Source organism: Chiloscyllium plagiosum, unplaced genomic scaffold, assembly GCF_037043375.1.
Source record: "Chiloscyllium plagiosum isolate Xiang-an unplaced genomic scaffold, Cpla_swu_hap1 HiC_scaffold_27, whole genome shotgun sequence".
Taxonomy (NCBI): Eukaryota; Metazoa; Chordata; class Chondrichthyes; order Orectolobiformes; family Hemiscylliidae; genus Chiloscyllium; species Chiloscyllium plagiosum.
The window spans coordinates 27,752,730-27,768,565 of record NW_028270165.1 but is presented as its reverse complement, the minus strand read 5'-3'; positions in this window follow the sequence as shown (position 1 = coordinate 27,768,565).

The following is a 15,836-nucleotide window of genomic DNA, read 5'->3' as shown; positions in this document are numbered from 1 at the left end:
ACTGAGCCACCAGGCCGCCCCATGAGGCACCGTGCCGCCCCATGAGCCACCAGGCCGCCCCATGAGGCACCGTGCCGCCCCATGAGCCACCAGGCCGCCCCATGAGGCACCGTGTCGCCCCATGAGCCACCAGGCCGCCCCATGAGGCACCGTGCCGCCCCATGAGCCACCGGGCCGCCCCATGAGGCACCGTGCCGCCTTATGGTATTATGTGTCTTGGAACAACCTCGATGAACAATGGCAGGGGAATGGCCAGTTCTCCCAATTCAGATTTACTCTGGTTTGGTTTAGCTGTGGCAGTCACAAAATACTGGAGTCCAGGAAAGATGACAGCTTCAGCAAATGTTTCTTGACTGAATTTCTCTCTGAAACCTCTTCAGCTGCCTGTAAGAACCTGTGTTTGAATTTACCTTTATGCCAGGGAATGTGTTTATGTGATGTTACTGCATTCGAACAATTCAAATAGCTAAGTTATTCTAAATCCCATTTCCTTTTGTTCTTATTTCAACTATAGAGTTTAAATAAGTTCTAATTTGGTTAAAGGCGAGTGATTTGACACGTTGCATCATACCTGCAATATCCATTTCACATCTGCCTTTAATACAAGGAATAGTTAGGGTTTAAGCTACCTTCTTTAAACAGTTTGAGGGGCTCTGACCTTGTCCATAACAAAGGAGATCTCGATCCACGACAGTACACTACTCCCAATCCACTGCCCTTCAATTTTCGCTAACCTCTAACGTGGTACATGGAAAGCCTTTTGAAAATCGAAGTAAACATCGCCACACATTCCACCTTATGACCTCTATTGAATACAGCCTTTGAAAATTTTCAGAAAATTTGTGAAGCATGATTTTTCCTTTCATAAATCCATTTGGGCTGATTTTGCCTAATCCTCTCACTGATTTCCAAGTTCTCTGCTATCATGTATGTTGCAATGAACTCCAGTATTTTTCTTACTACCGATGTCAGGATCACCAGTCTATAACTTTCTGTTTTCTCTGTAACTGCTTTTCAAAAAAACTGATAAGGCTGCATTAGCTATCCACCAATCCACATAAACTGTTCTAAGTTCTTTAGAATATTGATGGGCAGAAATTCTAGCATGTGTCTCATGTGTCTCTTGTCAGTAGCCGAATTCATGCTCAGTCCCTGGAAACCAAATTCATTTGTGGTTTTTTCTATCTTTTCAGACTGAGGGAATGAATGTGTTCCATTGTGCTGTCATACTCTGTTTAAATAGATCTCTTTATTTTTTCACATGAAACTTATCCAAAAGTCTGCTTGTTCAGTTGTGAAAATCATGGCAGTGAACGACGCAAAATCATTCAGTGCACACTGGAACACTCCCTCAACAATCCTTTTCCAATATTAGGCATATCCGATTATTCATCTAAAGAAATGGCTTCAGTGATTTCATCACAAATCCATTTTTAAAAGCTAACACTTGCACCGTTCAACATCTCAAGTGGTTGAATGATGATCTGCAGAAAGAGCAAACCCAGAGGAGCAATATGAAAGTAATGGTCCTGTTGGACATGCTGAAGAATTTTCTTTACATTCCCTTTGCTGAAAAGACCACCCTTAGAGAATCATCCAGTTAATATAAAGAGAGAATAACCTTTACATTCGCCTCGGGATGGCTCACCACTAAAGTTGACAGCGGAAATTGTACTTCCAATTTCTACCTTTCTTTCAGATGAACCTTTTCCACCTTTTTAACTCACTGCCACTGCTGGTTATTTTCATGTGTAGAAACAGGCCCTTCGGCGTACCACGTTAATGTTGACTAGCAAATACCAAACTATACTAATGCTATTTACCTGCACTTGATCCGTAACCTACTACATCCTGGCATTTTAAACGTCTTCACTGTTCTCTCAGGAAACACGTTCCATATTTCTCCAAACCTGTGTGTGGCTTCTTTTTTTTCAGATTTTTTTCTAAACCATTTACTTCTCACTTTAAATTTGTGCCCACTCGTTTCAGACACATCTGCCATGTGATAAGATTATTATGATCTACGCTATCTATGTTTCTCAGAATTTTGCATACATTAAACAAATGAAAACTCGCCATCCTCTTTTCCACAGAAAACAAACACAGCCTATCCAGTCTGTGTCATAATTAAAATTTTTGATCCCTGGCAACATCCCAGTGAATCTCCGTGCCTCCTCTCCATCGCAATTCTGTCCTTCTGATACTCTGACGACCAGAACTGCATATAGGTATTCCATCTGTGGTCTAATTAATAGTTTACGAAGTTATAACACGACTTCCTTGCTCTAATATCTTACATCCCAGCTAATATAGGTAAGCATCCCATGTGTCTTCTTCACTATTAAGTCTACCAGTGCTGATACCTTCAGCATTTGTACACCAAAGTCCTTTCGTTCCTCAGTATTCCCTAGGGACCTACAATTCGTTATATATAACATTAACTTATTCGACCTCTTTGCATTTAGAGTGAGCTGAGTTTTATGCTTCCAATAACATCTACTTCCTATGCATGTCTTGTCTCTCCTTGAATGATAACCAACAAATTTACCTTTGGTCCTGTTAGCCTTTATCTTTGTCTGGTAATCTCACTCGCCTTTGAACATTTCTTTTATCTTCTTTTCTATTCTCTTTGCTCCTCCATACCTTTTTTGCACACTATAAATCTCACTACTTTCCCCACTGTCCATTCAGCTTCAGAGTCGTTTTCGATTCAGAATAATAATTCAATTTCTGAAGGAACAGTTGCCATCAGACCTGTCGAATGTCGCCAGCCATTAATTTATGAAAACAAATATTTTAAGAGGACATATCAATGAAGACGTGGGTTGGAATAAATATAAAATGAACAGAACACTACACCTTGACGCAGTTCCAGTTATGCATCCGTGAGTAAACTGCTCCTCGGGCAGCAATGAACAGAAATCTTACTGCTGGTGACAAATGGTGAAACACTGCCACATCCCAAATCCCCACAAGAAATCTCTTCTCCACTACAAACTCTTCAGATGCACTTGTATGTCAAGTATTAATGCCACAAACACGTTGATGTATCACCAATTCAATCCTTTCAAAATATATGCCTCATGTTTGTATTGAACACACAGTAAAAAGCCTTTCTAACATACCTGTTGGAATACTGCTTTCTACAGCTCATTGACTCCACATTTAGTCAACTGCTTCATTCATGCCAAGGGCCATCAATCTCACTCTCCTGAGATTTTCAGGTTTATTTTTGTTCATATTTAGTAGAGGTTGGTAATGAACTGTTGAGGTGAGGAACACGTTTGGAATCTAAATGGGAGCATTGTTTAATTGCTTACAACTGTACAAGCAAGAGTTGATTGCAATGCTACTGCCTGGATCATATTGCCGATAGACATGAGTTTAAATGAGCAAGAAATTATCACTGTCGACTGCTCTTAATTTTTCTGCATGGTGCCACCTGAACAATGTTGTTGAATTTCATCTAGCAGCAAGTGATATTGCTGTATTGGTAAGAGTTCATGATAAAGTTCCAAATAATGTTTCCAGGGCCCAACAACTTTCATATGTTCAGCTCCAGGCTGAAAGGATTAATCTCTTATACAAAAGACTGCAATGATAGCGAAGATGCATTGTCTTATTAATGATAAATAAGGTCACAGATAAATGAAGATGCGCCAGCTGTGGTATACTGAAGAAGGTCTTACATTACCAAAGGTATAAACGGGTTGGGCAGATGGGCAGATCTGTGGTAATGGACTTTAGCTCTGAAAAGTGTGAGATGACGTTCATTGGAAGTGGTGAGAGGGCAGGGGACTTCCTAATGAACAAAATGACTCGAGAAAGCTCATGGGAGCAGAGGAATCAGAGGGAACAGAGGGACAGTGATGCTTGTCCACATGAACCTTAAAGTTCAGGACAGGTTAATAGGGATTGTGAAGAAGGTATGTGGGATAATTGTCTTATCAGTCGTGGCATAGATCATACATGGGTCACCATACTATTGGAAGGATGTGGTTGCATTGGAGGGGAGGCAAAGCACAATGTTGCCTGGGATGTAGAATTCCAGCTATGAAAGAGTCTGGATAAGGTCAGATGGGGTAACTATATGAGGTGTATAAGTTTATGAGAGGCATGGACAGGCTTAGCAGGAAGCAGCTGTCCCCTGTTTTCAGGTTGAAAGCTGAATAACGAAGTGGCAAAAGATTAAGGTAAATGGCTGGATATTTCGAGATTTCAGGAAGTATTTTAACGCTTTTCACTGTGCCTCGGTACACGTGACAATAAATTCAATTCAATTCAATATACCCAGAGGGTGGCGAGGATATGGAATTCAGTAACGAGACAAAGTAGAAATGGAACATCACAATCTTTAAAAAATACTTGACCGAGCACTTGAAATACCCTAACATTCCAGACAATTGGGCAAATGGTGGAAAATAGGTTGGTGCAGGTGCTACAGGGAATTGACATAGTAGCGAGAATGTTCCCTCATGAGTGGAAATTTACAATGAGCGATCATAGTTTGAAGCTAAGGGGTGGCAGGTTCAAAACAAATGCAAAGAGGAATCGCTTCTCTTAAAGTGTCTCGAATCTGTGCATTTCACATCCCCAGATTGTGATGGACGTGGAAAGGATAGATAGATTTGAAAACTAGTAGTGGGTTAAAGGGTTATGGGGACAGTGCAGGAGAGAAGAGGTGAGACCTAAGTGAGATCAACCATGATCATACTAAATGTTGGAGCAGATTGGAGAGACTGAATTGCTTACTCCTGCTCCTTCTTCGTATGTAAAACCTTATGTGTCATTGAAAACAATAAATATGTGATATTTCGCAGAAGTGGACAAACTGATGCTCGTGGCATCAAATATTAAATGAGATTGAATATTATATTTCTCTTTTGCCTGTATATTTAATTAAAACTCCTCAGTTAATCCCATCTTCTAGCGAAGTTTTTAATTCAATGTTTCTGTCTGCTTTCCTCCCAGTATTGTTCAAGTCTTCATGGTCATTTTCGACTTCACAAAGGATCAGTATTATGTTCTTAATTTCTACAAGGCTGGCATTTAAATCCATTTGAAGGTTTTAGTAATAATTAAATCACATTTGTTCTCTCAAAGTTGTTAGTCATACGTGTTGTTTTCTTATTCAATAAAAGAATCATTCATGGGATGAGGGTGTCGCTGTCTAGGCTTCATTACTTGTCCATCCCAAATTGTCCAGAGACAAAAGTCACATACCCTGCTTTGAGTTTGGAGTCATGAGTAAACCAAACCAGGTAAAGAATAGATTTTTCTTCATAAAGAACATTAGTGAATGGGATGGGGGTTCTCTCAAAAATCGACAATGGATTCATGACTATCATTAGACTCTAAATTTCAGATTTTTCTCATTGAATTCAAATTCCACCCATCTTCCATGACTGGATACTAACCATGATTCCGAGAACATTATTTGGGTCTTTGGACGAACGGTTCAGCGATAATACCACTAAACGATCGCCTCCCTTATTTATGATGCAACATTACATTCAGCTAAAGTCATTAAGTTGTGACAGAGTCGATTAGGTTTTCAGATAAGTATTCTCATTCTATATTCTGTTCTCTTTTGTATGTGTGTCAATAAATTCGGCTTTGCTTAAGATTGAGTGGTTGACCGGCTGCATCACTCCTGAGATATCCACAATACACCTGCCTAAAACAACAAGAAACGTTAAGGTCTGGGCTACCATCTTGAAATGTTTTGAGGGGGTCTGGCCTGGACCATAATAATATGCAGATGCAGTTGTTTATGCATAAGAACGTTTCACACAACATTTAATTAGTGAATCTCTCTTGGATTATTCAGTCCATCTGTTTCAGTACTAATTGTAAGTTTTAGTTAATATCTTTCAAGTAATCATTAATACAGATACTGAAGTAGTTATAGATTCACCTGTACACAAAAAAAACTCTCTGAAAGCATTAGAGTAAAATTAGAGCATTTATGTAAAATTATGAGAGCAAATCAGTCTCAGGCAGTAACAAAGTTAAAAACTACACAACACCAGATTATAGTCCATAAGGTTTAATTGGAAGCACAATTGGAAGCTTCCAATTAAACCTGTTGGACTATAACCTGGTGTTGTGTGATTTTTAACTTTGTACACTCCAATCTAACACCGGCATCTCCAAATCAGGCAGTAACTGCAGCCCTATATCATGAATGAATGATTGATACCAACCAGCAGACACTGGAATGTGGGTTGAATGAGCGTACTGTTAAATACAGTAAGAAAGAAACGGTTCACAACTTGTTAGCAAAAGAATTTGAACATTAATTGTAACTAAGCAACTTTGTTGGAACTGGTGTTAAAACAGTTCATTTAAAAAGGTTTTTCTGCATTTTCTGTATTGAGGTGATAAGGAATTTAACAGGTCCTTAAGTAATAGGCAAGTATCCAATTAATTGGCGGTGAACATGGTGCAGGTCTGGGCAGGAACGCACTTGAATTCATTGTTTATTGTGAAAAGCTCCAAGAAGGGGGATAGGATAGTTTGTGAAATATCATGAGACTGCGGATGATCAAGACTTGACCACAAACCTGTCCATCTCGAGCTGTTCAGTCATAGCATGAGCTTAAATGGAAATGTACGTAATTAATTATTAATATGATTGGTTTGCAAATGTCAAAGGTGGGTTTAAACAAATGTATAAAAATGGTTGTTTCCCTTTGCTGGGTGAAGAGATCTCTGGATTTTCAGTGGGTTTCTTCCCGCCAGTGTAATTTCACTAAACTCTTTGATGTTAGATATGAAACCCTGAGGGTCCAGTGAATCATTTGTACATTCCACCCCAACAGCACCTTTTCAAGTTTATCATGTTCTGTACATAATTCAAATTTAATCCATGTTGCATCGAGCAACAAGTAACAACTAGAAAAGTTAGGGTCTGGACTACCTTTCTTGAAATATTTTGAGGGGGTCTGGCCTGGTCGATAACAATATGCAGCTGCAGATGTTTATACATAATACATAGAAAATAACCTTTTACACTACATTTAGTTAGTGAATCTCTATTTAAACATTTAACGAATAATTTTATTTTTTTATTTCTCACACGAGTGAGTATAACTTCATACTTAGCCTCAGCGCACTGTGTCTGCCATGTGATTGTCCACTCACTCAAATTGTCTATTTCTCCTTGAAACCTCCTTACCTCTCTCCCATAATTCACAATCTCACCCTGTTTGAGTCATCAACAGATCTGGTTCCCTCATCCAGGTCATTTATTTGTTTATATCATGAATAGCTATGGCCCAAACATGAATCATTGAAGTATTCATAGGTGCACAGTCCACCAACTGTGACCAGTTCGCTCAAAGCCAGTCCCTAGACTGAGGAGAAATCCTGAATTTCCTGTTTATGTTTGTCAGCAAGGGCTCCCGGATTGACGCAGGTTAACAACCTCAATCACTCATCTCATTTACAATGAGATCCATCACGCCTTGGATGCAATCACAATATCACACTCACCCTCACCCCCTCACCCTCATCACTACCCAGCCACCACACCCAAAGTTCGGGGATGTGGGCCTGTTCATTCTTTTGTCGCTACTCTTGGGACATTTTTACCCCAGGTCCGGTTTCTTTGATGCAGTCTCGGATATGGGAGGGTGTGTACTGGACTGTAGTCTGTCTCTTGTGCCCAGAGTATCCAAAGAGTTTCCTTGTCTTCTTCTAGCAGTAACGGTATCGAGGTTGCATCCATCTTGGTGAAAGATTGGAGCGACTGGGCTTGTATATCCTTGAGTTTAGAAGACTGAGAGGGTATCTGATTGAGACATATAAGATTATTAAAGGATTGGACACTCTGGAAGCAGGAAACATGTTTCCGCTGATGGGTGAGTCCCGAACCAGAGGACACAGCTTAAAAATAAGGGGTAGGCCATTTAGGACAGAGATGAGGAGAAACTTCTTCACCCAGAGAGTGGTGGCTGTGTGGAATGCTCTGCCCCAGAAGGCAGTGGAGGCCCAGTCTCTGGATTCGTTTAAGAAGGAGTTGGATAGAGCTCTCAAGGATAGCGGAATCAAGGGTTATGAAAATAAGGCAGGACCAGGATACTAATTGAGGATGATCAGCCATAATCATATTAAATGGTGGTGCAGGCTCGAAGGGCAGAATGGCCTACTCCTGCACCTATTGTCTGTTGTTTATTGTCTATCTTGGACATTGAGGTTTCCTCAATGCTGGATGGAGGGGGACAACCCACGATTTCTGACAGCCTTCGTGGCTGTTCTGGGGGGAGGGCGGGGGCGCAGGCATGTTTTGCTGCTGCCCCTGTTTGTGCAGTAGCAACCTACAGGTGATCAAATCTTTGTTCAGAACTGTCTAACCTCCCCAACATTTGTAAGTCACGGGACACGACCTCACATCAACCTCACTCTGTACCCAAGCCATATTTTTCCGTGGTTCCAGAAACAAATTTCACCCTTAAAGTAAACTGTCTCCCTTATTGTAAGCAGGCACGTGTTTGGCATCGGCGTTCCTGTTACCACGGGTTAGGGGAATATCAGGATTAACCTAATGCAGAGTCTTCACCCCATTAGAAACTCTACTGGGCGTATTCCAGTAGTTGCATAAGGGGTGTCCTTCTAATTGAACAGGAAGCTGTTCAGTTTGGGATTGAGGGAAATTGTTTATTTCAAGCCTGCATTCACCGTTTGAACTGTTCTTTCCACCAGACCATGGGACAATGGATGATATGAAGTATTCGGAACACGCAGAGTTTTATTCCACTTTTGGAAGCACTCTGCGGTGGCATGGTAGCTCAGCAGTTAGCACTGTTGATTCACAGCGCCAGGGACCTGGGTTCGATTCCAGCCTTGGGCTCCTGCCTGTGTGGAGTTTTACACATTCTCCTTGCGTCTGCTCCAGTTTCTTCCACTATCCAACGATGTGCAGATTAGGCGAATTGGCCATGCTAAATTGCACGTAGTGTTCCGGGATCGTCTGTAGGTTAAGTGCATTAGTAAGGGGAAAATTAGTAAGGATAGGGGAATGAGATTAGATTAGATTAGACAATGCAGAAACAGGCCCTTCGGCCCAACAAGTCCACACTGACCCTCAGAAAAGCAACCTCACACAGGATCATTCCCCTATACTTACCCCTCCACCTGATACTACAGGCAATTTAGCATGGCCAATCCACCCTAACCTGCACTTTTTTGGACTGTGGGAGGAAACCGGAGCACCTGGAGGAAACCCACGCAGACACGGGGAGAATGTGCAAACTGGGAGACTAGGAGAGCTAATCATTGGACAGTTGGTGTGGATCTGTTTGGCCTGTTTGCACACTGTAAGGATTCGATTTGATTCTATTCAATAAAAGAGCATAAGACATAGGAGTAGAACTTAGGCCATTCGGCACATTGTGTCTGCTCCATCATTCACTCATGGCTGATAAGTTTTTCTCCAGCTTTCTCCCCATAACCCACTATTCTCTTGTTACTCAAGAAGCTATTGATCTCAGTCTTAAATATACTCAATGTACTGGATTGAACAGACGTCTGTGGCAATGAACTCCATGGATTCACCACTCTCTGGCTGAAGAGGTTACTCCCTAACTCTGTTCAAAAAGGTCTTTCTTGTTGTTTAAAGCTGTTCCCTCGCGCCCCCGCCTCTCTTATGGATTGAAGCATCTTCATTGTCCAGTCCATTCAGTATTCTGTATGATCCAATTAGTGCCCCACACCCTGCTAAACTCCATTGTGTAGAGACGAAGAGTCCTGGGATTATTCTTGCGAACATGTTCTGAACATGCTCCTGGTCCAATACATCTTTCCTGAGATATGGTGCCCAAAATTACGCACAATATTCCAAACGTGGCTTGACCAGAGCCTCATAGAATTCGCAGAGTTACATCTCTGCGCTTGTGTCTAAGCCCTCTCAACATAAGTCCGATCATTGCATTGCCTTCCTAACTACTGACTCAACCTGCAAGTTTACCTTGAGAGAATCCTGGACTAAAACTCCCAAGTTTCTTTCCACGTCAAGTTTCTGAATTTTCTCCCCATCTGGAAACAGTCCATTTCTCTATTCTTCCTTCAAAGGCGCATGACCTCACTTTCCCACATTGTTCTCCAACTGCCACTTCTTTGCCTACTCCCCTGGACTGTCCAAATACCTCGGTAAAAACAATGACTGCAGATGCTGGAAACCAGATTCTGTATTAGAGTGGTGCTGGAAGAGCACAACAGTTCAGGCAGCATCCGATGAGCAGTTAAATCGGCGTTTCAGGCAAAAGCCCTTCATCAGGAATACAGGCAGAGAGCCTGAAGGGTGGAGAGATAAGTGAGAGGAGGGTGGGGGTGGGGAGAAAGTAGCATAGAGTACAATAGATGAGTGGGGGAGGGGATGAAGTTGATAGGTCAGGCGGGTGGAGGGTGGAGTGGACAGGTGGAAAAGAAGATAGGCAGGTAGGACAAGCTATGGGGACAGTGCTGAGCTGGAAGTTTGGAACTGCAGTGAGGTGGGGGAAGGGGAAATGAGGAAACTGTTGCAGTCCACATTGATGCCCTGGGGTTGAAGTGTTCCGAAGCGGAAGGTGAGGCGTTCTTTCTCCAGGCATCTGATAGTGAGGGAGCGGCGGTGAAGGAGGCCCAGGACCTCCATGTTCCCGGCAGAGTGGGAGGGGGAGTTGAAATGTTGGGCCACATGTTACCCCCCTCACCCACTCCAACCTCTCACCCTCACAATGCGCAGCCCTCTAATCCCTCTGCTCCAATCCCGACCTCACCATCAAGCCAGCAGATAAAGGAGGCGCAGTGGTAGTCTGGCGTACTGACCTCTACACCACTGAAGCCAAACGCCAACTCGAGAACACCCCTTCCTACCGCCCCCTCGACCATGACCCCACCCCCCATCACCAAACCATCATCTCCCAGACCATACAGAACCTCATCACCTCAGGAGATTTCCCACCCACAGCTTCCAACCTCATAGTCCGGGAACCCCGCACTGCCCGGTTCTACCTCCTTCCCAAGATCCACAAGCCTGACCCCCCTGGCCGACCCATTGTCTCAGCATGCTCCTGCCCCACTGAACTCATCTCTACCTACCTCGACACTGTCCTATCCCCCCTAGTCCAGGAACTCCCCACATACGTTCGAGGCACCACCCACGCCCTCCACCTCCTCCAAGACTTCCGTTTCCCCGGCCCCCAACGCCTCATCTTCACCATGGATATCCAATCCCTCTACACCTCCATCCGCCATGACCAGGGCCTCCAAGCCCTCCGTTTCTTCCTCTCCCGACGTCCCCAACAGTACCCTTCCACCGACACTCTCATTCGTTTGGCCGAACTGGTCCTCACCCTAAACAATTTCTCCTTCGAATCCTTCCACTTCCTCCAGACCAAAGGGGTAGCCATGGGCACCTGTATGGGCCCCAGCTATGCCTGTCTCTTTGTTGGCTACGTAGAACAGTCCATCTTCCGTAGTTACACTGGCACCAATCCCCACCTCTTCCTCCGCTACATTGATGACTGCATTGGCGCCACCTCGTGCTCCCGCGAGGAGGTTGAGCAATTCATCAACTTCTCAAACACATTCCACCATGACCTTAAATTTACCTGGACCACCTCTGACACCTCCCTCCCCTTCCTGGACCTCTCCGTCTCCATTAATGACGACTGACTTGACACTGACATTTTTTACAAACCCACCGACTGCCACAGCTACCTGGCTTACACCTCTTCCCACCCTACCTCCTGCAAAAATGCCATCCCGTATTCCCAATTCCTCCGCCTCTGCTGTATCTGATCCTAGGAGGACCAATTACACCATAAAACACACCAGATGGCCTCCTTCTTTAGAGACCGCAATTTCCTTCCCACGTGGTTAAAGATGCCCTACAACGCATCTTGTCCACATCCCGCACCTCTGCCCTCAGACCCATCCCTCCAACCATAACAAGGACAGAACGCCCCTGGTGCTCACCTTCCACCCTACCAACCTTCGCATAAACCAAATCATCCGCCGACATTTCCGCCACCACCAACAGGGATATATTTCCCTCCCCACCCCTTCCCGCCTTCCGCAAAGACCACTCTCTCCGTGACTACCTGGTCAGCTCCACGTTCCCCCTTCAACCCACCCTCCCATCCTGGCACCTTCCCCTGCCACCGCAGGAACTGTAAAACCTGCGCCCACACCTCCTCCCTCATCTCCATCCAAGGCCCTAAAGGAGCCTTCCACATCCATCAAAGTTTTACCTGCACATCCACTAATATCATTTATTGTATCCGTTGCTCCCGCTGCGGTCTCCTCTATATTGGGGAGACTGGGCGCCTCCTAGCAGAGCGCATTAGGGAACATCTCCGAGACACCCGCACCAATCAACCACACCACCCTGTGGCCCAACATTTCAACTCCCCCTCCCACTCTGCCGAGGACATGCAGGTCCTGGGCCTCCTTCACCGCCGCTCCCTCACCACCAGATGCCTGGAGGAAGAACGCCTCATCTTCCGCCTCAGAACACTTCAACCCCAGGTCATCAATGTGGACTTCAACAGTTTCCTCATTTCCCCTTCCCCCACCTCACAGCAGTTCCAAACTTCCAGCTCAGCACTGTCCCATGACTTGTCCTACCTGCCTATCTTCTTTTCCACCTATCCACTCCCCCCTCCCCTGCCCCGACCTATCACCTTCATCCCCTCCCCCACTCACCTATTGTACTCTATTCTACTTTCTCCCCACCCCCACCCTCCTCTCACTTATCTCTCTACCCTTCAGGCTCTCTGCCTGTATTCCTGATGAAAGGCTTTTGCCCGAAACGTTGATTTTACTGCTCCTCGGATACTGCCCGAACTGCTGTGCTCCACTAATCCAGTATCCAAATCCCTCTGTAGCCTCTCTGCCTCCTCACTGATACCTCTCCCTCTACCAACTTTGTATCATCTGCAAACTTTGCCAGATTGCCCTCAGTTCCTTCATCGAGTTCATTAATGCATAAAGTGAAAAGCTGTGTTCCCAACAGTGAGCTTTGTGGAACGCCACTTGTCATCCTGAGAAGGACCATTTTTATCCCCACTTTCTGCTTTCTGCCAGACAGCCAAGCTTCTATCCATGCGAGCATCTTGCCTCTAACACCACTGCGCCCCTTACCTTACTCAGTAACCTCCTGGGTGGCACTTTGTCAAAGCCTGCCGTGAATTCCCCGTGGATGATATACATTGGTCTAACCTGCTCATTACTCAAACAATTCCAGCAAATTTAAGTGGCATCCTCATGTCAGGACTCATGACCTCCCCATGATGAAACCATGCTGACTTTGCCCTATTTTGCCACATACTTCTTTCTCATCCTTCAAAATGGATTCCAGTATCTTAACCATGACAGAGGTTAGACTAATCAGTTTGTAATTTTCTGTCTTTTGTCTTACTTCTTTTTTAAACAGCAGTGTCACTCCTTTAGCGATTTGCCACTCCTCGGGGACCCTTCCTGATTCTAGCGATTCCTGAAAGATCGCCACTAACACCTTCACTATCTCTATGGCTATGCCCCTTAGAAGTCTGGAGTGTAGTCCATCTGGTCAAGGGGATTTATCCACCTTCAGACCATTCAGTTTTCCTCGCACCTTTTCCTTGGTGACGGCCACCATTTTCAGCTCTTCCCCCTCACCTACCTTGAATTTTTGGGATATTACTCGTGTCTTCCACTATGAAAACTGACGTTTCGTAATTATTCAGTTCCTCACCCATTTCCGTGTTCCCCAATACTATCTCTCCCGCATTATTTTCCACTGGCCCAATGACCACTTCTGCCGGCCTTTTGCCGTTTATATATCTGAAGAAACACTTACACTCTTCCTTTCTGGCTAGCTTACCTTCATATTTAAACTTCTCCCTCCTTACTTCTTTTTCTTTGTTGTTCTTTGTTGGTAAATGACGGCCTGTTGTTTGTGACCAGCACTTCCAGGAGACCGTCCATTACAAATCATGCTCACGGTTTTTCTAAGTTTGCAAGACGATCATTAATATCCTTACTGGCATAAAATTCACAAAAGAGGAAAAAAACATGAACAAACTGTCCTTGCTAGATGTCACAATAGATCAAACAGCCAATGGGGAACTTCAAATTAGCATCTACAGGAAATCAACACATATGGGCCAAATACTGAACTACAGAAGCCATCATCCCAACACCCACAAACGAAGCTGCATTAGAACATTATCCCAATGAGCCAACACAAGATACAGAACAAAGAAAATACGAAGATCAGAGAAATATCGCCTACACGGCATGTTCAAAAAGAACGGGTACCCAATGAACACAGTCTAGTGATTTCTCAGCAACAAACCCAAACAAGCACACAAAACGCATACAGAAACCTTAGCAACTCTCTCCTACATCAAAGACATCTCAGAAATGACTGGCAGACTACTCAGACCTCTTGGCATCATGGTAGCCCACAAACCCACCAACACACTAAAACAGGAGCTAATGAACTTAAAAGGCCCTATGCAGACAACAAGCAAGATGAACGTCATTTACAAATGACCTTGTAAGAACTGCAACATACACTACATTGGACAAATAGGCAAAAGGCTAGCCACCAGAATACAGAAACATCAGCTAGGCATAAATAAACATGACCAACTATCACTGGTGTACTTACATACAGTTGAGGAAGGACACCACTTTGATTGAGACAACACATCCATCCCAGAACAAGCCAAATACAGACACACAGGAGAATTCCTAGAAACGTGGCAATCCAATTGGAAGTCTATCAACAAACACATCAATTTGCATCTCATCTACCACCTTCTGAGATGCAAATGACATCACCAACACAGGAAATGACATCACCACATGAAATGACATCACTAACCCAAGGAAACATAAACACATATATAGAGAGTGGGACATAACACCAACGCTTCACCAGAGGCTCACTGAAGATGTTGCCTAGTATGGAGATGATACCTCTGAAAATGAACTTTCCAGCTCAGTGGGCAAATTTATATCCAGAACTAAACCTGAGCTACTAATCTTCTCAAAACTCGCTGGTGGTAGGAGTACTGGAGAAACTCTCTAGCTCCAGGAATATAGCTTGTCTTTGCTAATGATATAGCTGCTTCACAGTACGGGTACTGCCTACTGTGGTTGAAAAGCCCTTGGAACATCAGGAAACTGAGCTATTACAGGAAGAAGGTCCTGACATATTTCCATTTGTGGTAACAAGGTCAGGAAATTACCAGTTGAAACAGGAGAGATCACAAATACAGACAATAAAGTTGAAATGGAATTAGCAGTGATCCTGTTTGATCAGATGGTTGAGACAAAACAGGAACAGATGCATGACAAAATGGGCATTTTTAACCCAGAGAAATTAACTGTGTTAGAGCACGTAAGTGAAAAAAACTAAACCAATTGTATCAAAAAGCACACACAGAGGCAGAGTCTGGATGTATCCCTGAGTGCTATTACTTTAAAGATGATGTCTTCATGAGGAAATGAAGATCATCACATGTTCAGGCAGAAGAGAACTGGACAGGAGTCCACCAAATCGTATTGCCAGTGGGTTATAGAAAGGAGGTGTTGCGGGTAGAACATGAACTACCAGTAGAAGGTCATTTGGGGGTAAGAAAAGCTCAAGCTAAAATACAAAACCATTTTTACTGGACTGGATTGCACAAGGATGCTTTTGAATTTTGCCAGACGTGCCATACATTTCTTTGGAAAACAGCAGGCAGTAGTACAACCCATACCTTTAGTACCCATTCATGCATTTAATTGACTGTGTAGGACCCCTACCCAAAGACGAAGTGGGAATCAATATTTGCAAACACTAACGGATGCGTCGCTTC